Below are 24,843 nucleotides of genomic sequence, written 5' to 3' on the forward strand. Positions count from 1 at the left end.
TAAACTTGTCCCCACTGATACACACATATACACACACAAACGCACATACACACACACACCTGACAAACAAACACAAAGGGGAAGAGGGGTGAAAAATAATAAGTAAAAGGCGAAAGAGTCTTTGTTCCAGGTGGTTGTCTTTAAGCAGACCTTCCTACAAATTAGGCTTTCAGGTCCAAGTCCCTGGGCGGGATACTCCCCTATCCGGTGGGGCGGGGGGTCCCGGCGGGATGGAGTGGCGGGAACCACCAGTGCGGAAGTCTCCGCACCTTTAGGGGCCAAGCCCTCACCTTGAGGGGCTAGGGTGGTTTCCGCTCCACCGGCTGGCGTGGAAGGCTTTTGGCGCCACGCCAGACAGGGCCGAAAGGACTTCGGCGGCCTGTGTAAGTCCACGCATGCGCGGGAGCGTCAGCGGCTCATGACGTCATCCTCGCACATGCGCAGGGGAGGGGGTCTCTTCCGCCTCCGCCATGGTGAAGACCGTGGCGAAGGCGGAAGAAAAAGAGTGCCCCCACGGCACAGGCCCGCCCGCGGATCGGTGGGCCCCGATCGCGGGCCAGCCAACCGTGGGGACACACCCAGGGGCCAGATCGCCCCGCGCCAACCCCCCCCCCACCAGGACCCCGGAGCCCGCCCGTGCCGTCTGCTCCCGACGGTAAGGTAGGTGGTTTAATCCACAGCGGCAGGAGAGAGTTGACTGTGGTGGGACTTTGGCCCATCGCGGGCCGGCGAATCGCCGGGGGTGGGCCCGCCGACCGGCGCGGCGTGATTCCCGCCCCTGCCGAATCTCAGGTGGCAGAGAATTCGGGACACGGCGGCGGGTCGGAGAATCCCGCCCCCTGTTTTCAGTTTGAGGTCTTCACTGTGGATTCATCATTCAGGTTCTCTGTCGGTTCAGAAATGCAGCAGCACAAAGCATTTCTCACGAGAGTGAGAAAATAATGAGAGCAGGTACTCACAGCTCCTCCTTCCCTGAGTTTCCAGGGCCCAACTCTGCTTCCCTTAGGCCTCTGGAAATCAATCATCCCTCGGGTAGGACCAATCACTACCTGTTAATGGGAAGATTATAGCCTTTTGGCCAATTCACTGGTCACCAGCAAGGCAATCGAACCGAGTCCGACCCCATCTCTCGGGTGCTGAAAATTCTGAGTTCTGCTGCTCGAGAGCTTGCACCATATTCTATGTTACAACTTTATGAATTCTTCACTTTCTCTGCTGCTTGACTTAAAGATACATGTCCATTAATCATCCATGGATCAAAATGATAACAGCAAAAATAAAGAAAGGGGAAATAGGGGAATCAACAGGATTGCAGTCAACCCTCTCCCGCCTGCGTGGATTAAACCACCTACCTTACCATCAGGAGCAGGTGGTGCGGGGGGCTCCTGGGGGTGCCCCCACGGTAGGCTGGCCCACGATCGGGGCCCACCGATCTGCGGGCGGGCCTGTGCCATGGAGGCACTCTTTTTCTTCTGCCTTCACCATGGTCTTCAGGATTTATAGATGCACCACACCACCCATTGAACTTTGAGCCCAATCTGTTGCAGGTACGCTGGCACAGGTATCTCGGCTGCCCCTCCGGCCAGCTGGATCTTCCAGCCTCACCGATGTCAATGGACATTTGAATGGCTCACCGCTTCCACCAAGGGTGGAACACACTTGGGGTGGACCTGGAAAATCCCGGCCACAGTGTACATACATTGGTCTGATTATACTAGTGCAATGATGCTTCTGAACACATACAAGTGCAAATATACTGGTAGATATATACTGATGCCAACATAAAAAATTAGCTTGTATTTATATAGGGCTTATGAAGTTCCAGAGGGCATTACAGCCAATTTTCATGAAGGAAAATCTCCCGCAAATAGCAGCGAGAAAATGACTAATTAATCTGATTTTCAGTGAGGCTGGCTGAGGGATTGGCTCGGGAATCAGGGAGCACGCCCCTGCTCTTCCTTGGATTCGTGATGTGGAATGTTTACATCCACCTGAGTGGGAAGGTTTAATATCTCATCCTAAAGAAGGCAGCCCCAGGAGTGGAACACACCCTCGGCTCTCCACTGAAGTGTCAACTTAGATTTTGCGCTTAAGTGGTTGGAGTGGATCTTGAACCCAGTACGTTTGGACTACAAGTGGGGCTACCAGCTAACCACAAATCACACAGATGCAGCTGTGCAGGTTAAGTCCTCAAATGGTTAACATTACTGAGTGATCTATGTTTACCACGTAACCAAATTGTGACAAATTTAAACTGCTGCATTCTTGCACTTATATTTAACAGAAGCCAAATGGAACTTATTCACCAGGTTGGAGTATTTCACAAAGGTATTTGAAAAGCTGAGATTCTGACAGTTTTGGGCTACACCCAAATAAATCATTGAAAGAAATTCAATGTCCATTTAAATGGTTTCCAATTTTCCCAACCTATGTATGTCTAGCTGACAGAGCATCAATGGCGGATGAGAAGCAATATCAGGATATTATCTGACATGAGATGCCAGACGCCATTGGGAATGACGGTGCAACGATTGCCTTCAAGTAATAGGGTGATAATTTACAGTCAATTAAGTGATTATCTGTTGAGAGAATAATGCTGGTAAGGAAATGAAAATTGGAAAATGTCCAACAGCTCAGCGCTGTAAATGTCGCATCACTCTTCCTTGTGTTTGCACAGTTGTTTAGTTGCATCGGGGAGAGAGATCTCACATAAGACTGTGATCCCACTCTTTGAGCCCATAGATGTGCTGAAGCGACCAGCCTCAAAGGAGAAAAACTGAAGCGAATGGCAACAAGTCTTTAGAAAATGCACCAAATCAACAATCCACTAACATAAGAGCAATTTCCTTCAACAGAGGATGCAACAGTTGCAAATTAAGTCAATGTTTATTATCCTGGTGGTAGCTTTCTGTTTCGAATGATGATAGCTATTGTCATGTGAGAGTACCTTTAAGAGATGGGTGTTTAAGAAATGGGCATTTAAGAAATGGGCGTTTATCAGTGATGTCAGAGTGTGGGTGGAGCTGGGCTGTCTGTCAGCTTTTTACTTTCGTTTTAGGCTGTTTGCCGCAGGGTGTGTTTCAATTTTGTTTTCAGAGCTGGATAGCTGCAGTCACAGCCAGAAGGGGTATTAGTATCTCTCTCTGTAATCTAAAGACTGTAAATTGATCCTTTGGTGATTTAAAACTAATAACTGCTCTCAGTAGTGGCTTTAACCTGATGAGCTTCTGTTAAAGGTTTTGTTTTTAAATCTTATGGATGTTAAAAGGAAAGCTTAAAGGATTACTTAGTGTTGTATTCTTTGGGGGTTGTATTTGAATTGATGATTGCTAAGATGTTCACTATGTTTTAAAAAGGTTAACTTGAGCTCATAGAATAAACATTGTTTTGCTTTAAAAAATACTTTTCCATTTCTGCTGTATCACATCTGTAGAGTGGGCCGTGTGCTCCCCTTACCACAATCTAGTAAAAGTTGTGGGTCAGGTGAACTCCATGATACACGTTGGGGTTCTCTAAACCCTGGCCCATAACTGGTCAGCTTTGTGTGACTCAGGAGCCCCACTCTGGCAGTCTCGGCCACATTTGCTGCGGATGAAGACAGTAGACTGAGAAGGTGTACGATTTGCTGGCCTCTGTTTTCCCTAGACCCTCCTGTTGGAGCGCTGAGCTTCATTTTGGAGGGGCGGAGCATCCGAAAGCAGGCACCGCCCCTGATTCCGGCGTCAAAAGAGATTCTCCGCCCCATCGGCGAATACGATTTTGACGTTGGCAAGCGGAGAATCCCACCCATGAGCTAATGCAGGGTAGTTTCAGTCAAGGTCATTCCCCAATGCTGGTGCACCATCAGGAATATTTCAATATTAGAATAAGGGACAGCAAGCAACTGAGTGAAATGCAAATTGAAAGCAGAATGTTTTAATTTTCTGGCTGTGCCCATGTCGGAACAGAATAAATTACATGATAGCCAGCAGCAAGTGGATTGCTCAGGGTGGCACTTTCAAAGACAATATTCTCTTAATGCGGCAACCTATGGAGGATGAATATTCATTGAATAGATCATCAGAATATATAAATTCATGATCTCATTTACAGTGGGAATTCGGGCAGGTTCTGTATAACTAATTGAGTAAAAGAAAGAAGAGAAAACCTCCACCTTTACAGCGTCTTTCATAACCACAAACCATCCCAAAACACTTTACAGACAACTAACTGAACATAGTCACTGTTGTGAGGTAGGAAATGCGGCCACCAATTTGTACACAGCAAACTCCCACAAGCAGCAATGTGAGAATGACAATATGTTGACTGAGGAATAATTGTCAACCAGGACACTGGTTCTCATTTGCAATAGCGCCACCGGATCCTTTACAACCATCGCAGCAGGCGCGGTGGGGCCAGGGGTAATATCTCATCAGAAAGATGAGCCATCCGACAGCACATCCTTAGTGATAAACTGGAGTGTCAGCCTTGATTTTCATGCTCAAGCATTAGGGACTTGAACCCATTCCATTGCATAAAATAAAATGTTTGACAGATTTTACAACAGAGAAAGACTTCATCTCGTCCAAAACGCAAATGATGACTCTCTGAAAGCACCCATTTAGTCCCATTGCTTTATACAAAGTGTTTTTATTTTACAAATATTTATTCAGTTATCCTTTAAAAACAATTATGGGTTCTCTTTCCATCTTGCATTCTAACAGTTATCAGTGCAATAAGGTATTGTACTAAACTCTTTTTGTTCTCTTCAGGATTATTTTAAAGTGATGTCCTCTAATTATAGTAATCAGGGGAGAAATTCTCCGGTATCGGTGCAATGTCCGCGGACTGGCGCCCAAAACGGCGCAAATCAGTCGGGCATCGCGCCGCCCCAAAGGTGCGGAATGCTCCGCATCTTGGGGGGCCGAGCCCCAACCTTAAGGGGCTAGGCCCGCACCGGACGCATTTCCGCCCCGCCAGCTGGCGGAAAAGGCCTTTGGTGCCCCACCAGCTGGCGCGGAAATGACATGTCCGGGCGGCGCATGCGCGGGAGCGTCAGCGGCCGCTGACGGCATTCCCGCGCATGCGCAGTGGAGGGAGTCTCTTCCACCTCCGCCAGGGTGGAGACCGTGGTGAAGGCGGAAGGGAAAGAGTGCCCCCACGGCACAGGCCCGCCCATGGCCCCGATCGCGGGCCAGTCCACCGTGGGGGCACCCCCCGGGGCCAGATTGCCCCGCACCCACCCCAGGACCCCGGAGCCCGCCCGCGCCGCCTTGTCCCGCCGGTAAGGTAGGTCGTTTAATCTATGCCGGCGGGACAGGCATTTTAGCGGAGGGACTTCGGCCGGGGGGGGGCCCGCCAACCGGCGCATTCCCTCCCCCGCCGAATATCCGGTGCTGGAGAATTTGGCAACCGGCAGGTGCGGGATTCACGCCAGCCCCCGGCGATTCTCCGACCCGGCGGGGGATCGGAGAATCTCGCCCCAGCAGTGGAAATAGTTTTGCGCCTGTTTTGACCTTATTAAGACTCATTATGGAGCGGCACGGTGGCGCAGTGGTTAGCACTGCTGCCTCACGGTGCTGAGGACCTGGGTTCGATCCCGGTCCTGGGCCACTGTCCGTGTGGAGTTTGCACATTCTCCCCATGTTTGCGTGGGTCTCACCCCCACAACCCAAAGATGTGCAGGGTAGGTGAATTGGCCACGCTAAATTGCCCCTCAATTGGAAGTTTTTTTAAAATTAAGACTCATCATACATTTGAACATATTTATCAGATCTCCTCTTCAACTGTTCTGTTCCGAAGAAAAAGGCTCCAGTTTCGCCAGTTCATTCTCAGCATACTTCCGAGACTTACAAACCAAAGGTTGCACTAAATGGAACCTGGATCTATTTGACTGGCTTCGCTCAACCCCCCGCACTCCCCTCTCTTCTGGGGTCTCGTCCATGACCCATTGCATAGGAGCATAAGACTTAGGAGCAGGAGGGGGCTGTTTGACCCTGTTCTAGCAATGGCCACTGCTCCCGGTGTTCCTGCTCAAAGTAATGAGCTGCCAGTCCTCCAGCTGGTAGCTCTTGTAGGCAGGAACTTCACCTTTAAGGCCACAGGCACCCTGATGACAAACAATTAACTGCCTGCATTTAATCCCATCAAGACTCCCAGAAATGGCCATGGCGAGGCTGCCTCCGGCTTTCCTGACAGAGGACGGGTCGATTACCACAGGATTTAAATAGCCCCAAAAGTTGGGAACAAGTGTAGTCAGCCGATAGAGCAGGGTTAGACCGCAGGGAGCAATTGAAAAACACACAGATGTGATTCAGTCCCCATTTTGAAGTCATACATTTTGTCCTTTTTCTTATATGGCCATTAGAAATTCCTCTGTCCCCATCTATAATGGGAACTGCCTACATGACTTGTCACACGGTAATTACACCCTCCCCCGGGGCCAGTGGAGGTGTTGCAGTGTGAACACTGGTGGGAGGGTGTAATTGCAGTGTGAAAGAAATAGAGGAACGACAGTTTAAAAAAAACAGCAGAAAGGGAGAAAGAAAAAGGTTGAGACAGAAGGAGAAGCACAAAGTCCTTTGTGGTTGTAAGAGACATCATAATTCTAAATCTTTTTAATTTGGACATTTGTAAACGTTTGTGACTGGATCTCTGTTGATGTTTTTCTTTACCAAGTTTCATCAGATCACTCAAATGCCTCTTGTTGGCTGAATAATTTCTAACCAGGAGTTGCAATGTCCTGTGCGGTGAACATAACACAAAAGTAATTTAAATGAGTTATAATTAAATTCCTAAGATAAAACTTATTGGAAAATTGCTCGAATTGATCACAAAAGATTTTAACTGAGCACTTCACCATTAGTCAGTTAAAAATGTGATTTTTATTGTCACCAAATTCTATCTTGCAGCCCTGATGGAAACGAGGGCGGCATGGTGGCACAGTGGTTAGCACTGCTGCCTTACAGTGCCAGGGACCCGGGTTCAATTCCAGCCTCAGGTGACTGACTACCTGTGTAGAGTTTGCACTTTCTCTCCGTGGCTGCGTGGATTTCCTCCGGGTGCTCCGGTTTGCTCCCGCAGTCCAATGATGTGCAGGTTAGGTGGACTGACCATGCTAAAACTGTCCCTTAATGTCCAAAGGTGTGCAGGTTAGGTGGGGTTACAGGGATAGGGTGGGGGAATGGGTCTTGGTAGGGTGCTTTATCAGAGGGTCGGTGTAGACTCGATGGGCCGAGAAACCTCCTTCTGCACTGTCAGGATTCTATGCATTTATATTAAAGGCCTGGTTTAAGGAATATCCAGCTTCTAGTGTCTAGAGATAATAAAGAAATGAACTGTACCTGGGAAACTGTGTGAGGCTGTGTTTTCTTTTTGTCTACTTATAATCAAAGCCTTTGTAACACATTTGCCTCTCAAGATTCACGACTAGGTTTTGAAAACTCTAATGATTTCAGTAATGTAAAGACAACATTACATATGCCATGGAAGGACCTTTACAGCAGCGGTCTATAACTGTCATCAAATGACAAGACAATGACGATGAGTAAACTATCTTTTGCATTGCTGAAGATAAGATGCTAAACTGTTTTACACACATCTTTTCACAGACATGTGGGAACAGAACTTTCGCCTGCGAAATAATAATTTACATTCCAGTGACATTATGGTGTGGGTGGGTATTTTTTTGCCGATGAACAGGATTTGCAAAAATGCCATGCATAATTTGACGGTCCCAAAACATACTGCAAGTCAGCACACACTGTGCCAGGAGCATGGCTTCAAGTTGAGGACTTATTGTTCCCTTGAAATTCACAATTATGTTCGCGTCAGAATTGTGAAAAAAAAACCTGGAGACCAAAAGCGAATGACAATTGGGGGGTGGGGGAGCGGGCGGGTGGTGGGGGTGGGGAGGAGGCAGAGGGGAAGAAATAGGATCACCTCCTGCAGTACCGATCCTAATGTATTCATCCAAGCAACAAATGTTTAGTAAATTAAGGTCTCCCTGCTCCTCCAGAGCATTGAAACTATTGCCTGTTAAGACCATAAGAGGGAGGAGCAGTCATTCAACACATCCAGTCTGTTCAGTAAGGCGTACTTATTATCCTTACTTTTAATTCCGTAACTCTCCACATTCTATTGCACCTGTCACCTGTTCACCTATCCATGCCTTCCTGCAATCTTAGATTTGCCTTATAGAAATTAGGCTGATGCTTCTGTAATTGCTTAATCATTTCAGCCCATTGTGTCGACCCATAGAACATAGAACAGTACAGCACAGTGTTATTTATTGGTACCTGAAATAGGGTTAGTTAGTCTATAATGACCTGGCATTTCCATGTCTCCTTTTGGGGAACAAATTAAAATTTGCCATGCATGAGTTTTCTCACACAATATTCTTTTCCACAGAATTTTGAAAAAATTGACCATTAATGCCTCTGCCACTTCTTCCATAGCTTCACCTCAGGACTCATGAACTACCAAACCCCAGGGAGTTGTCTATCGTAAATTTGACTGACTTCCTTTGGACGACTAATCAGTGTAAAAAGCTATTTGGCAACCACTTCTGATGGTCCTCGAATTCCAATGTTCATCGGTATCTGCACTAACTGATGCAAGGTAGTTCCTTAGTCTATCTGCTCTTCCCTCTATTGAAAGGTTGGCATCTTCACCCGTCTTTAGCTCTGATGACCCAACCTTGAGTTCAACACACGGACGTGAAACGTCCACTCTGCTTCTCCCTCCACAGATGCTGCCTGACCTCCTGAGCTTTTCCAGCATTTTCTAATTTCATTGTCTTTACTGTTGGCTGTCTCTATCCATACCAATCTCAAACCTTTGTTCTAACTTTCAGTTTTATGCGTCCCATAAGCACTATTTATTCTTCTGCGATTTGAAGTTGTCTCTGGTACCCAAGCCTTCAATATGGCCTCTTTTCTTTTAAAACTAAAATTGTTCCTGATTCGCATCTTTCCTACTTTAAAATTTCCTATTGCTGACATACGGTTCAATTTGACGATTTTTCCTCACATGTAATCAGTGCCAAGTCTATTTTTATCTTGCTATAACTTGCATTCATTCCCAGTCAGGGTCCCTCGTACTCAGCTTTCCTTTGCTATTCTTACACTGAATTTAATTATATTGTGGTAACCCTTTCCAAAGTATTCTCCTATTTTTAGGATACTTGCGTGCTCTCCCTAAGTACTCACAACTAGGTCAAATGGTGCTTTCCCTCTTTTGTAAAAGTAGGAACACGTTGATCCGGCAATTAAATCACATCCATTGCTGCCTCCCCCGGGGCAATTAGGGGATGGCAGTAAATGCTGGCCTAGTTGGTGACACCAACATCCCATCAAGCAATTAAAAAGAAGAGCAAGGTGCAATTCCAACGGAGCGCTGGCCACGCAGGGCTGCTTGGATTGGTGTCAGCATCGCGCAAAATAGGATAGTCGGCTTTATTTTTGTATTGCCTGCGACTGCAAGTGGAGGGTGTGGTCGCAGAAGCAGTTCAGCAGTCCCAGGGAGACCGGCCAGCTCGATAGGTCAACAGAGCCCGGGCTGGAGAATGAGACCAGAGCAAGGAAGGCGATTGAGATGGGTGTGTGGCAACTGGTGTCCAAAAATGTAATGGGGGGAAGGGGGGGGGGGGGGGGGGGGGTGGAGAGGGGTTGGCGGGGAGGAGCTCCTCCCGAGTCCTCCTGGCTGCACATTCAGTAACGGACAAATTGGGTCAAAGCAAGCTTTTGTGGCATGCACAGAATTTAAACACAAGGGACAGGATTAGTGGAGGCTGATAGGGGCGCCGGGGGCGGCAGAACTGTAAATTTACACCGCCAGCCAGCATGCCAGTTTTTTACAAAATTCTGCGTCCGAGGAATTTTCAAGAAGACCGTGTCGGAATGGAACAAGCGCCCACCAAAAAGCAGCACATAAGCCAATTGAGGTGATTTAGAGCCCAGGTAGGGCCGAATTTTACAGTCGGCAGGCAGCCCCCAGCGCCCCTATCAGCCTCCACAAATCTTGCCCCTTGTGTTTAAATTCTGTGCATGCCACGAAAGCTTGCTTTGACCCAATTTGTCCGATACTGAATGTGCAGCCAGGAGGACTCGGGAGGTGACCTCCAGGTGAGAGACGGGGTTCAAGCGGCAAGGAAGCTGCACCCTACCCGTCATGACTGCTGACCCACAGCTGAGGCTGCTGGCCATCCAGTGGTGTGGGTGGTCCCTTCGCCATCGCAGCCTGGGTTCTGTGGCTGTTTTTAGGGCAAATCATTTGACTTGATCTTCAGGTCTACCTCCAATGTGAGACACCGTCTCTCTCTCTCTCTCTGTCCGCCCCCCCCCACACACCCCTCTCTCTCTCTCTCTCTGGAGGCATCAACAGTTCCCACTTTGGGTTACCCATGTGAGGTTGCCTGAGAACCTCCTACTGGTCCCCAACTCGGGAGCCACCAACCATCCTTAATTGGACAGTGGGCATGCCCTTTGGCCACTGACTGGTCAGCCAAGAATCATATCCAGCGATCATTCTTGACACTGTGTGGGGTGCCACACACCCACCTCCCGAGTCGGATGTTGTAGTGTAGTAACCAGCAACCAATTTGCACAAAGGTCACTCCCACAATAAACAGCAATGTCATAATAGTTTTCTTCAAAGAGGAAAGATTGAACCTCAGTTTAATGTCTTACCTCGGATAGTGCAGAGCTCTCCGTATTGTTATAATATCTGGTGCGTATACCTCTAAGACAGGGTACTTGGGCGGTACAGTAGCACAGTGGTTAGCACTGTTGCTTCACAGCGCCAGCGTCCCGGGTTCGATTCCCGCTTGGGTCACTGTCTGTGCGGAGTCTGCACGTTCTCCCCGTGTCTGCATGGGTTTCCTTCGGGTGCTCCGGTTTCCTCCCAAAAGCCCCGAAAGACGTGCTTGTTAGGTGAATTGGACATTCTGAATTCTCCCTCAGTGCCGGAGTGTGGCAACTAGGGGATTTTCACAGTAACCTCATTGCAGTGTTAATGTAAGCCTACTTGTGACAATAAAGATTTTTATTATTATAACTTAAACTACTGTCAAACATTATATGCTTTGACAGGATGTGATGTATTAATCCCATGACTTGCAGTCAATCTGTAAGGAGCAGTGATTGAAGTCAGGCATGTGCCTCACAGACTCCCAGTTAACTCCATGGGCGCGATTTAACCAAATGGGAACAGAATCCCACAGTGAGAGCGTTTAGCCACGTGTTTCCCGTGCTTACAGCGCCGAGAAACATCCCGCTATTTAACACGCCCCGGTTAGAGAGAAACCTCAGCGGGGAGCATGCAGCCGAGGCCACGCATAGCCCCATTTCCTGCACTGAGGAGCTCCGCTCGCCGGAACTCGTCAGCGTAGCGAAAATGGAGTCCCGATCTCTACAGCCCCCAACCTCCCAAAGCCCAAACTCACAATGAGGGGCCCCCAGCAAACCCCCTCTCAACACGCGCGCAGGGCACCCTGACCCGATCACCGCCACGCAAGAAATGTCAGCTTGGTACCTTGGCAGTGGCCCTGCCAGCTGGCAGTGCCACCTAGGCACATTGGAAATGTCAGGCTGGCACTGCCAGGGGTGCCAGTCTGGCACTGCCAGCATTCCCAGATTATCATAGATTATCATAGAATTTACAGTGCAGAAGGAGGCCATTTGGCCCATCGAGTCCGCACCGGCTCTTGGAAAGAGCACCCTACCCAAGGTTAACACCTCCACCCTATCCCCATAACCCTGTAACCCCACCCAACACTAAGGGCAATTTTGGACACTAAGGGCAATTTATCATGGCCAATCCACCTAACCTGCACATCCTCGGACTGTGGGAGGAAACCGGAGCACCCGGAGGAAACCCACGCACACACGGGGAGGAAGTGCAGACTCCGCACAGACAGCGACCCAAGCCAGAATCGAACCTGGGACCCTGGAGCTGTGAAGCAATTGTGCTATCCACAATGCTACCGTGGTGCCAAATTGTCTTCTTGTTAAGACCTAAAGCAGAATTTGGTACAAAGGATTATTTACTATTGGTGACTTGATCATTATGCCCTTCAAAACTAAACAAGTCTAATAGCTCCGAGTTATTAGGAGCGTAATTCCATGCTGCATGTTCTAATGTGCCCAATACCTCCACTGCCCTGGCCCAATATTTTCCCAGGCAGATTACAGCTCAGTGGGTGGCTCTCTCTTTTCGCTCTCACTATCATTATCTATGTCATATGGGACACGGAAAGCCACATGATGTACATTTACACTTTATTCTCCTGCGATAGAATGGTCGGTGGTGGATTGGCTGTAGGTTTAACATACCACCCAAATTTTGTTCCATTGGCCGAGACAAGGTGTGAAAGGCAGGCGATCTTTTCCACCTGATTGCTACCCTCAGTGAAAGTGGAAGGTCATCCCTGTGTTTGCTGTGTAACATTGATCAACAGCTGGTACAGCTGGTTTCCACCAAATATTATACAAATGCAGAAGAATAATTCAGCATCGTCAACGTGACCAAATTTATTTGGAGACGGAACAAAATGTGTTAAGATGGATTAGCGTCCAGGAAGCTCTGATTTCTATTCGAGCTGCCATGTGGCATATAAATCTTGATTCATTACTAAGGATGTTGTCACTTTTAGACAGCTGGGAGGTCTAACAGTAGTTGGCTTGTGCGATGCGGGGACCACAGCGTTCTGGTATAAAGCTGCTTTGAGGTTATCAGTGCGAGTGTGGGGGCTGCAGAGTGAAAACTAACTGAAGGGTCAGGACCTTTGATAACGCGAGAGGGAGGGAGGGTTGCATTAATTCGAAGGGCTGCGGAGTAAGGGTGAGATGGGGGCTGGAGCGTGATATTTGAGGCTGCGTGGTGTATATGTGACTCAGGTCTGGGGGCTGCAGTGATGTAAACAGCGGATGAATAATTCAACTAATATCTTAAGGCAGCACTGAAAGCAGAACTAAAGCACAGCCATTGCTGAAACACTAAATCACTGTGAAAAGACGATTTTGTAAGACTGGCGATAGAATTAGTTGCTACAGGGAGGGAAGAGGTTTGCATGGAGTGTAAGCACCAGCCTGCTTCTGAAAAATGGTCTTTCTGTGCTGTAACATTCCATACAATTCGCTTCCAAATAACTAGAAATCAGTCCCTTCTCCATTGCACAAGAACAGAGGAAGCTGGAAAATGTCAGCATGTCTGTCAGCAACTATCAGGAGAGAAGCAAGGTTAATATTTTGAGTCATGGACATTTTTATTGGAACTGAAAGGAGAGAGTCATGGAGCAAAAGAAACTGCAACAACAAATTGCAACTTGAAGAACAAACGACAGACGGCTTGGTGTGAGGGGGAGGGGTGTGTGAGAGGGGAGGGGGTGTGAGGGGGAGCGGGGCAGTGTGTGAGGGTGGAGGTAGTGTGGGAGGGGGAGAGGGGCGGTGTGTCGGGGGGGGGGGTGTTTTGCTTCGAGGCAATACATGTATGAAATATTTAAAAATGGAAAAGAGAAGCAAGGTGGAGGAGAAAGGTCTCAGTTTAAAGCTGTTGAACTCGACGCTGGGCCCCGAGGGCGGTAATGTGTCCAATCGGAAGATGAGGTGCTGCTCCTCCTGTCTGTAACGGCCTTCACTGGAGCGCTGCAGCTGCCCAAGGACAGTCACGTGGGCACGAGAGCAAATTGCTGAGTTAAAAAGGCACGCGGCAGGAAGGTTGGGGTCATGCTTGCAAACTGAGCGAAGGTGTTCCGCAAAGCAGTCTCCCAGTCTACGTTTAGACTCCCCAATGGGAGCAGTGAATTCAGTCGACCAAATTGAAGGCAGTACAAATGAATACTGCTTAACCTGAAAATGAGTTTCTGGGGCCTTGAGCAGTGAGGAAGGAGAAGGTGATTTGATTGCACTAGAATATTCAGATGTACTAAATCAGGGGTATGTAAGCTTTTTGACCTTAGTAGTGGGTGGCTTGTAATTTTGGGGGCGACATACAAAATTTAATCTTGGCCAATATTCATCCTGCAATCATCATTATAAAAAAAACTCTGATTATTATCATCTTTCTGCTTGTGGGAGTTTGCTGTGAGCAAATTGGTTGTTGCATTTCCTACATTTCAGCCGTGACTACACTGCAAAAGTGCTTAGAATCACAGAATCCCTACAGTCCAGAAGGAGGCCATTCGGCCCATCGAGGCTGTGCCGGCCCCCAGAAAGAGCACCCTTCCCAAACCCACACCTCCACCCTATCCCCCGTAACACAGTAACCCCACCTAACCTTTTGGATACTCAGGGGCAATTTAGTGTGGCCAATCCACCTAACCTGCACATCTTTGGACTGTGGGAGGAAACCGGACCACCCGGAGGAAACCCACGCAGACACGGGGAGAACGTGCAGGCTCCACACAGACAGTGACCTGAGGCCGGAATTGAATCTGGGCCCCTGGAGCTGTGAGGCAGCTGTGCTAACCACTGTGCTAGCATGCCACCCATTGGCTGTAAAGTACTTTGAGGGATATTGGATCTAAAAGCACTATGTAAATGCAAGATTTTCTTTTTTTTCTGAATTAATTTTTATGGGATGTGGGCTTCGTGGCAAGGCCAACATTTCTTGCCCATCCCTAATTGCCCTTGAGAAGGTCGTGGTGAGCTGCCTTCTGGAACTATTGCAGTCCATGTGGTGCAGGTACACCATAGAACACTAATGTTTGAAGGGGGGATGGGCGGGCGTGCGGTTAGCTTAGTTGGCTTGATGGCTAACAGTGTTTCAGAATGGCAACAGGAGCATGGGGTTCGATCCCCGTTTTGGCTGGGGTGGACTTGGGCCGTGCCCCCATCTTCTCCGTGCCCATATTAAAATCACAGCATAAGCTGTGGCCTGGCAACCCTTTGCGTTCTGAATCAATTATTGTCAGTGACCCTGAGGTGAACCTTCAGCATTATTGACCCATAGGGTTGGAATTTACCATCCAAATTGCCCCCTCCCTCACCCACCCACCCCCCCAGCCCAGCCCCGATGAAATGTTTGGCGTGACTGCATTGTGTCAGCAATATGATGTCACCACGCTAGACCCCCAAATTATGGAAAGTGAGTGGGCGCAGAAATCTGCAGCCATTTAGAAATCGCTGTTTAACAAGTTATTAACCTTGTTAACAACCCAATCATCTGCAATTTCTTGTTGCGTGCTCCATTTTCCCGAGGTAGGACGAGAAGATGTTTGGGAGTCTTTCGCGCCAGGCGAGATGGCACAAGGGAAATTGGAAAGGCCTGCCAGTGGGACCACGGTAAAGTGTGCCAGCGGGTCCTGCTGAGGAAGGTGCCAGTGGTTGCATGTTTAGTTTTTTTTAAATAATAATTTTTGAGCTTTGAATACAAAAGATTCTGAGAGGAGCGTTTACAATTCCAGCTGTGGCCGAATTCCTGTTTGCGGCAATTCCCCCTCTGCTGCAAGACGCCCTGGCCTACAGTGCTATTTGGACACCAAACCACCCCCCGACCAACACACCTACAACTGACCCCCTTCCTGTCGGGTGGCTACTAACCGGCCATCTGATGCTTGATTGAATGAGCGCTCAATTTCCATGCCAAGAAATGTAAAGTCCAGTCCATATTTACAATTTAATATTGTTTCATCATTGTCAATTTCTGTCTTGCAAGACTGATATAACTGGTCACAAAACTCCGCATTGATTGACCACCATCATGTCTATGGTATGGACATAAATTGCAACTTTGGGACCTCGGCGCTGAGGACCCGGGTTCGATCCTGGCCCCGGGTCACTGCCCGTGTGGAGTTTGCACATTCTCCCCATGTCGGCGTGGGTTTCCCCCCCACCACCCAAAGATGTGCAGGCAAGGTGGATTGGCCACGCTAAATTGCCCCTTAATTGGAAAAAAAAATAATTGGTACTCTAAATTTTTAAAAAAACTAAATAAATAAATTGCAACTTCAAAATGGCTCAAGGACATGCAGTTTTGAAAAATCTCAGTAAACTGCTTTCACGCCACAACACAGGTTATCGCCCTGAGTTTGGATGTATTTACATTCTCTATTTAAAGGCAGAAGCAGTCAATGACAATGGTCCTTTAATTAACTGGTCCTTGTGGGCAGGATTTTAATTGTATTGTTTATGTCAGTGATGATGCTGACCTGGAGTTCAATTTTGCCACTAAAACTCAGTTTAAATCAGGGGTTTGAGGGGGCAGGTTTATGATGCCAAATTAATATTCACTAATTAAAATGTGTTTACAACACTTTTTGACATTGACGTGCTGCAATTACGACTGCACGATAGGGAGGAGGGGAATCAGTGAGTCCACCCCCTCACTTTCAGGAGTCTAAAAAAGAAATCTTCGACAGAATGAAAATTACAAACTCACTCTTGTTGCAGATCTGAGTAAATTTAACATAGCTGTAATCAATTGTGTCTTTCTATCCATTGTAGACATCATCCAATTTGAAGGCAAACCATTTGTACTGCAGCCATTCTAGGAAGTACTGCGATCGTGTGGATAAACGATACAATATTGGTCCCTAATTCACTTCGCTCTTCAACAATAAGGAGGTAATCCCAATTACTGAGGATGAGGAGGACATTTTTATGACCAAACTATTTAATTTTACAAATAAAGTCAGTTTGCACGGAACTCTGCTTTCTTTACTCAGTACCATGAAAGGAACACATCTCCTGGCTGTCCATTCGATGGCATGTAACAGACAAAAATGTGGCGAGTTGTTCAAAAGTCCATTGACTTTGGCAGGAGTGGAATCTCACTGGTGGGGAGGGCCGTAAAGGTCTGTCCCAAGATGTGGATTTGAACCCAGTGGTACATGTGCCACCACTCGCCACAAGATCTCCACATGTAACAGACCTGCCACCATCGTTTTGAAGTTAACTTCTGTTAAGGAGGCTACCGAAGGAACAATCATGTGTGATCTCCATCAGCTTTGTGTAGCCTGTGAATCCTTCTCGAATGCTGCACCCAATTTTCTGACACCCAGATTTCCTGAGCCTGTGGGGAATAGCGATGAGGGAAGGTAAAGTGACGCAACAAGGAGACTTCTGTGAAGCGTGTTAGTGAGGTCTCAGCCTTGGTGATTAAAGCACCACGGCTAATTTGTCAGGACTCTGAAAGGTTATCCCTTGGTCTATATCCAATGGTTTGGCCTTAAATACTGGGGCTGGTTTAGCACAGGGCAAAATCGCTGGCTTTTAAAGCAGACCTTGGCAGGCCAGCAGCACGGTTCAATTCCCGTACCAGCCTCCCCGAACAGGCGCCGGAATGTGGCGACGAGGGGCTTTTCACAGTAACTTCATTTGAAGCCTACTCGTGACAATAAGCGATTTTCATTTCATTTAATTTCATAAATAATATATTACATAGCCAAGAAAGTGGGCTGGATTCTCCGCTGGCGGGATTCTCCGTTACGCCGGCAGTGCACCCACGCCCGGGGATTTCCCGACGGCGTGGGGCTGCCCACAATGGGAAACCCCATTTGGCCGGCTGGCAGGATGCAGGATCCCACCAGAAAAGTGGTGCAGTGGGGCGCAGAAACCCGCCCAGTGTTTCCCATGGCAGTGGTCAGAGACCTCTTCACCTCTATCTTCCACTTTTGTGAAATGGGAGATTATCTCTGCTGTGGTGGGATTTGTATCTTTTACAATGATGCTCCCCTAATGTCAGGTGATCGCCGATCTGTGCAGTGCGTGTGGAATATCACTGCCATTCAGATCTCAATTTCTCATTTGTTGCTATATGGGCTGGCTTTGCCAGGTCGAAACAGTGGGAAATATGGGATGGGAGAAAGCTGGAATGCAAAGAAAAGGCAGACAAATGGGTGACAATACCCATAAGTAACTTTATTCCCTCAACCCAGGGGTCTGCCCTGGGGTGGGCAGCTAATGGGAAATCTCAGTTAAGTCTTGGCAGGATGACAGGAAATTGTGACGGAGTGATGTCCACCCATAACTTCAGCAGCCAACTAAAACCACACTGAATCATTTAACAAGGCCCTTTGTTTCAAGCATAAGAAAAGACACTGACCAAAAAGGGCCGACACGAGTCAGCTGACAACTGGAATTATAAATGGTCCACTTCTGAATAGTTACTGTATTGTTTGCCCTGCAGACCCGCCCGGACATGTAGTTCATGGACTTTCACACCTGGTGGTGTCTATAAGTCTTTATATCTTTATAAGTTTACCTCTCCAGCAGAGACTGAGAATCCATCAATACAATGGGTAACTACTAGCCAACCAGGATACAAAACCAAAAGACACAAAACCCTCTGTGAGGGATGAAGGAACCCTGGGAGGGATTCTCTAATCCTGAAGCGAAGTGTTGACACCATTGTAAACGCCGTCGCATTTTACGACGGCGCCAACAGGCCACTAGGAGCAGTGATCCTGCGCCGCACAGGGGCCCAGCAGAGATAATCTCAGGACACTAGAGCGACTCGCGAAGCTCCAGCTGCCGATACCGGCGTCAAGTGGGCACCGCGGGTCTGGGCATGCGCCCTGCGGCCGGCGTGCTAGTTGCTTTCCCACGCCGGCAACGATGCAACATGGCGGAGAGCTACAGGCGCCCGACATGGAGGAAAATAGGACCCCACCAGGAGAAGCCGGCCCGCCGATTGGTAGGCCCCGACCGCGGGCCAGGCCACAGTGGAGGCCCCCTCCCCCCATGGTTGAATTCCCCCTCCCCCCCACCAGGCCGCCCACCCGCAGGATGAATGCTGAAGTCCCGCCAGGTAATACCACACATGAATGGCGCCAGGAGGACTCGGTCTATCTCAGCGGCCACTCAGCCCATTGCGCGCGGAGAATCGCCGGGGGGGGGGCATGTAGAGCGGCCCCTGACCGGCACCGCGCCAACCTCACCGCGCCAATGGTGCCGATTCTCCGGTCACCAGAGAATTGGTGGACCGGCGTCACATGACTCGCGCACCCCCACCCCCCCAGCGGATCTCCGACACAGAGAATCTCGCCCCCCAACTCTTATTGGTTTCTGCTACCTTAGAAAGTTTGAGACAAAGCATCAAAATATAATTACTTGTTCTACAATATTGATGTCAATCTTCTGCAATCAAATTCCTTTTGAATGTGTAGCGAGCGGGACATTGAGAACTGGGTTTGCCAAACAGAAGCAGAGAATCTGGAGAAACTATGAAAGGAACGGGAAGCAATCTCTCTCCCTTTCTGAAGTGTAAAATCCAGTTCAAGAAATAGTGACTGTCCAGCGGAAAGAACCTCAAGAGAAACTCATCGATTTCTGGAAGAAGGACTATGGCTTCCAAAAAAAGAAAGTTGTCTCCAACAAATGCAGTTACATGGACTTCAATTCAAGTCCAGGATTTTAAAGGAACCAGCCACAGCGTTCAACAATCTATGTCTCGTGAACAAGCAAAGGACTTAACCATATATCTAAAACCCAATTGAGTGCCCAATTAAGGGGCAATTTAACGTGGCCAATCCACCTACCCTGCACATCTTTGGGTTGTGGGGGCGAAACCCACGCAAACACGGGGAGAATGTGCAAACTCCACACGGCCAGTGACCCAGAGCCGGGATCGAACCTGGGACCTCGGCGCCGTGAGGCAGCAGGGCTAACCCACTGCGCCACCGTGCTGCCCTGGACTGATGTTTAAGTATGGCGCCATGACCTTCGAACCCGGCAGCCGACGATGAGCAGGCAAATCCGTCGTTGGCCCTCCGGGAGATTCGGAGGCGAACGCGTCGATGTATAACGGATGAGGTTCCAAGTGTAGAACCTGGCGTGGAATCCCAGCATTTTACTCAGCGGGAAAGTCACTTAGTCTCAAAATCTGAGAATTCTGCCCCTCTGCTCTTTGCCAAATATTGCTGTGGGATCTTTGAATCTACCTCAAACAAATAGACAGGCCAAATGCTGAGAGACAGAGGGCGAGATTCTCCGACCCCCCCCGCCGGGTCAGAGAATCGCCGGGGGCTGGAGTGAATCCCGCCCCCGCTGGTGCCGGAGAATTCGGCGGGGGCGGGAATCACGCCGCGCTGGTTGGCGGGCCCTCCCTGGCGATTCTCCGGCCCGGATGGGCCGAAGTCCCGCTGCTGGAATGCCTGTCCCGCCGGCGTGGATTAAACCACCTACCTTACCGGCGGGACAAGGCGGCGCGGGCGATCTGGCCCCGGGGGGTGCCCCCATGGTGGCCTGGCCCGCGATCGGGGCCCACCGATCCGCGAGTGGGCCTGTGCCGTGGGGGCACTCTTTTCCTTCCGCCTTCGCCACGGTCTCCACCATGGCGGTGGCGGAAGAGACTCCCTCCACTGCGCATGCGCGGGGATGCCGTGAGCGGCCGCTAACGCTCCCGCGCATGCGCCGCCCGGCAATGTCATTTCCGCGTCAGCTGGTGGGGCACCAAAGGCCTTTTCCGCCAGCTGGCGGGGCGGAAATCAGTCCGGCGCGGGCCTAGCCCCTTAAGGTTAGGGCTCGGTCGCTCAAGATGCGGAGGATTCCGCACCTTTGGGGCGGTGCGATGCCGAACTGATTTGCGCCGTTTTTGGCACCGGTCGGCGGACACCGTGCCGATTACGGAGAATTTCGCCCAGAGTCACCGCACTAGTGTCAGCCTAGATTTCATGTTCAAACTCGAGAGTAAGCATTGAACGCATCAGGTTTGACTCTGATAGAGGTCTACAAAATTATGAGGGGCATAGACAGAGTGGATAGTCAGAGGCTTTTCCCCGGGTTAGAGGGGTCAATTACTAGGGGGCATAGGTTTAAGGTGAGAGGGGCAAGGTTTAGAGTAGATGTACGAGGCAAGTTTTTTACACAGAGGGTAGTGGGTGCCTGGAACTCGCTATCGGAGAGGTGGTGGAAGCAGGGACGATAGTGACATTTAAGGGGCATCTTGACAAATACATGAATAGGATGGGAATAGAGGGATACGGACCCAGGAAGTGTAGAAGATTGTAGTTTAGTCGGGCAGCATGGTCGGCACGGGCTTGGAGGGCCGAAGGGCCTGTTCCTGTGCTGTACATTTCTTTGTTCTTTGTTCTTGTTCTAAGGCAAGAGTGTGGGCAAGCTCGTGTTGCAACAGTGTAGGAAGTCAATGCGGAGGATTCATCAATGTAAAATTGTCACAAATAAATTAAGGAGAAATCTCCTGACATTCGGTATTTTGACACAGTGGGTGGGTGAAGCTAATCAGCGTTTTTTTAAGAGAAATTTAGATGAAAAATATTCATCAAAGACGACACAACCAATATGAAAGAGCAGGGCTGTGGGATTAGATTTGGACCGTTCTAGCAGATATGCTGGGCCACATGGGCCTTCTCCACTGTAAACCTTTGCTGCATTCTGCAAACATGATGTATTCTCCATTTTCTGCATGAACTCAAGACTACAAAGACAATAATTCCATCCCATTATTTAGAGAAGTAGAAGTTTTTATAATCACTTTATTTGTCTATTGTTTTGTTCTGCTCTTGACGGAGCATAAGCTGCTTCCTCGATGTGCACTCTGACAAAGGAAGGTTCAGACTTGGAGGCAACTTCAACACGTTTATTGAACTATTAACAATTCTCCTACTTGGATTCGACTCTCCTGTTAATCCTGATGTAGCTACTCAGACTGACTAACCAGTCTGCTACAATCCACGTGGTGGGTGTGATGTGTTTCAATCAACGCTGTCTGTACTCACTAAGTGTCTCCACTGGAAAGAGGAAGATCATGTGTGCCGTGTCCTTATGTATGGGTTGGTGTAATGCCCCCCTGTGGTAGTGTCACCTCTGTGTGTATCGTGAATGCCCATTGGTCGTGTCCTATCTTACTGACCTATTGGTTGAATGTCTGTGTGTCATGATGTCTCTGGTGCTCCCTCTAGTGTTTATCTAGTCTAAGTGTATTTACATTAACCCCTTGTGTACTTACAGTGATGCATATCACCACATCTATCACTTTCATAGATCTTTAACCTGTTAGAAATGACAGGTGATATTTTCCCAGGAACTGGAAAATGGGGATGGTGGGTAGGAAAAGGGGTGTTGAAGCCGGAGACGGCAATGGCGGTTCTCTGAGCTGTATAGTGCAGCACTTCGATAACAAAAACTTCAAGGATCCATGACGAATCGCTGGCAAGACAGCCCCTGATTTGCCAGCCCCCCAGCCCTGCCAGCAACTTATAATACAAGGATCAAGGTGCCATTTATAAAGTCTGTCCCGCCCTGACTAGCACCCACCAGGACACCCGGATAGAGCTGCCAATACGGCTGGGGAATCGCCAGGTCCGCGGACACGGCCCACAAAATAGTCCCCCGCTTCGGCCAGCTTGCACGTCCTGGAGCACCGCCCCCCACAGTACCCCAGCCCCTTATAATGACCCTCCTGTACACGGATCGGCCCTCCCCCATCTGCGGCACCGCTGGACTGAGTCCGCAGCCGCCACGCCGAGTTCCCGACGGATGAGACCACACACGACCGACACCATCGGGAACTCGGCCAATCAGGGGTGGAGCATTGGCGGGGGGGGGGGGGGGGGGGGGGGGGGGAGCGGGCCTCAGGCAATGACCTGAGGCCGTCGATGCATCGCGCAGTGTACTCGCAGAGTACACTTTTATTCTCCGGCAGATCGCCGGATGCGATTTCGCCGTCAGCAACCGGAGAATCCAGCCCTTTGTTTCAAACACTCGGACTGTAAACAGCTCGAGATATTGGGCAGGATTCTCAGCGACGCGCCGTTCGCTGGCAACGGGATTCTATCTTCCGTCACTTGTCAATGGGATTTCCCATTGAAGCTGCCAAGAAACCCATGGGTTGTGGTGGTGATGGTGGTGGTGGTGATGGTGGTGGTGGGGGTGGGGGTGGGGGGGGGGGGGCTGCCAACGGGGAAAAAGAATCCGAACAGCCGGAGAAATCCAACCAATTCATTGCCATTATTAACTGTGTACCGATAATAGCTAGAGATCTAGAGATACACTTTGTGATTTCAAATCGCAAGCGAACTTCGTAACAGTGTTTCTACTAACAGATCATCCATTTTTTCTCCTGGCAATGACGGAATTTTAGCACCAATATAAAAAAGTTCATTGTGCACGTTCAGGAACATTTCGCAACGGTGAAAATTGATTTTCTGTGGCAAAATGTCACCCATTTCGCAGCACTTGACTATTCAGTCGAACAACTGATTGATAGTGTTAAAAGAATTATGTGTGACCTACTTTCTATTCCGAAATTGACATAATATCTTCAATTTCTCTGTAAACGCTCCAGGTTCAGAGTTACAAACATTAATGTGTGTCGATAATGCATAACACAGCACCAGATTTATTTAACTGGCGAGAGGGATCTCAGATGTCATTTATCCTTGAAATTCGTAAATCATGCACAGTAGTCGAACAGTACCAATTGGCTTTATTTATTTCCAGAATATTATGGTCTGGATGCCCCCTTTTTCATTGTGGGTGGGTTTGGCTGGCAATTGAAGACCACCATGATCTGGTTTACTTTTCTGGGTTCAAGGCCAATTTCTGATGGAATCCCGCCGGAATGGGAAATAGCTGTAAAGACAGAGCTGCACTCTGTCGGGGCTTCCATCTTTCTGAAGAGATGTTCAACCTCATGGGCGTCATTCTCCGACCCCCCGCCGGGTCGGAGAATCGCCGGGGGCTGCCGTGAATCCCGCCCCCGCCGGTTGCCGAAGTCTCCGGCACCGGAGATTGGGCGGGGGCGGGAATCGGGCCGCGCCGGTTGGCGGGCCCCCCCGCTCGATTCTCCGGCCCGGATGGGCCGAAGTCCCGCCGATAAATTGCCTGTCCCGCCGGCGTAAATTAGAGTACCTATTTACCGGCGGGACAAGGCGGCATGGGCGGGCTCCGGGGTCCTGGGGGGGGCGCGGGCCGATCTGACCCCGGAGGGTGCCCCCACGGTGGGCTGGCCCGCGATCGGGGCCCACCAATCCGCCGGCGGGCCTGTGCCGTGGGGGCACTCTTTCCCTTCCGCCTCCGCAACGGTCTCCACCATGGCGGAGGCGGAAGAGACTCTCCCCACTGCGCATGTGTGGGAAACTGTCAGCGGCCGCTGACGTTCCCGCGCATGCGCCGCCCGGGGATGTTATTTCCGCGCCAGCTGGCGGGGCAACAAAGGCCGTTTCCGCCAGCTGGCGGGGCGGAAATCCCTCCGGCGCCGGCCTAGCCCCTCAATGTTGGGGCTCGGCCCCCAAAGATGCGGAGCATTCCACACCTTTGGGGCGGCGCGATGCCCGTCTGATTGGTGCCGTTTTGGGCGCCAGTCGGCGGACATTGCGCCGTTTGGGGAGAATTTCGCCCCATATTCTTCGTTTTTTACATTTAGTAATTGTCCACTCTAGATTTCAGTGAATCAGTTGCTGTAGCTCGCCTGCTTAATACCAACGAAAACTGTAACACCTGAAAATGGGTTTCCCAACAAAACAGTTATCAAATGCAAAGGGGTCTGTTTCTGAGGGTAGTGTCCTCGGCCCAACTATCTTCAGCTGCTTCATTAATGGCCTTCCTTCCATCATAAGGTCAGATGTGGAGATGTTCGCTGATGACTGCACAATGTTCAGCATCATTCGCGACTCCTCAGATAATGAAGCAGTTCATGTCCAAATGCAGCAAGACCTGGACAATATCCGGGCTCGGGCTGACAAGTGGCAAGTTGCATTCCCGCCACACAAGTGCCTGACGATGACCATCTCCGACAAGAGAGGGTCTAATCATTGCCCCTTGACATTCAATGGCATTACCATCGCTGAATCCCCCACAATCAACATCATGGGGGTTACCATTGACCAGAAACTGAACTGGACTAGCCACATTTATACTGTGGCTACCAGGGCAGGTCAAAGGCTAGGAATCTTATGACGAGTAA

The 24,843-nt window shown here is 49.4% G+C and overlaps 1 long non-coding RNA gene across 1 annotated transcript in view; it reads left to right on the plus strand.

Annotated features, from left to right (window-relative positions):
• Positions 1–24,843, plus strand: part of LOC140394764 (uncharacterized) — a 90,056-nt gene that overhangs the window by 59,915 nt on the left and 5,298 nt on the right. Inside the window, exon 2 of the long non-coding RNA XR_011935988.1 lies at positions 16,422–16,541. This is a non-coding gene — a long non-coding RNA (uncharacterized lncRNA). The remainder of the gene's footprint in view (positions 1–16,421; positions 16,542–24,843) is intronic.

Source organism: Scyliorhinus torazame, chromosome 18, assembly GCF_047496885.1.
Source record: "Scyliorhinus torazame isolate Kashiwa2021f chromosome 18, sScyTor2.1, whole genome shotgun sequence".
Classification (NCBI taxonomy): Eukaryota; Metazoa; Chordata; class Chondrichthyes; order Carcharhiniformes; family Scyliorhinidae; genus Scyliorhinus; species Scyliorhinus torazame.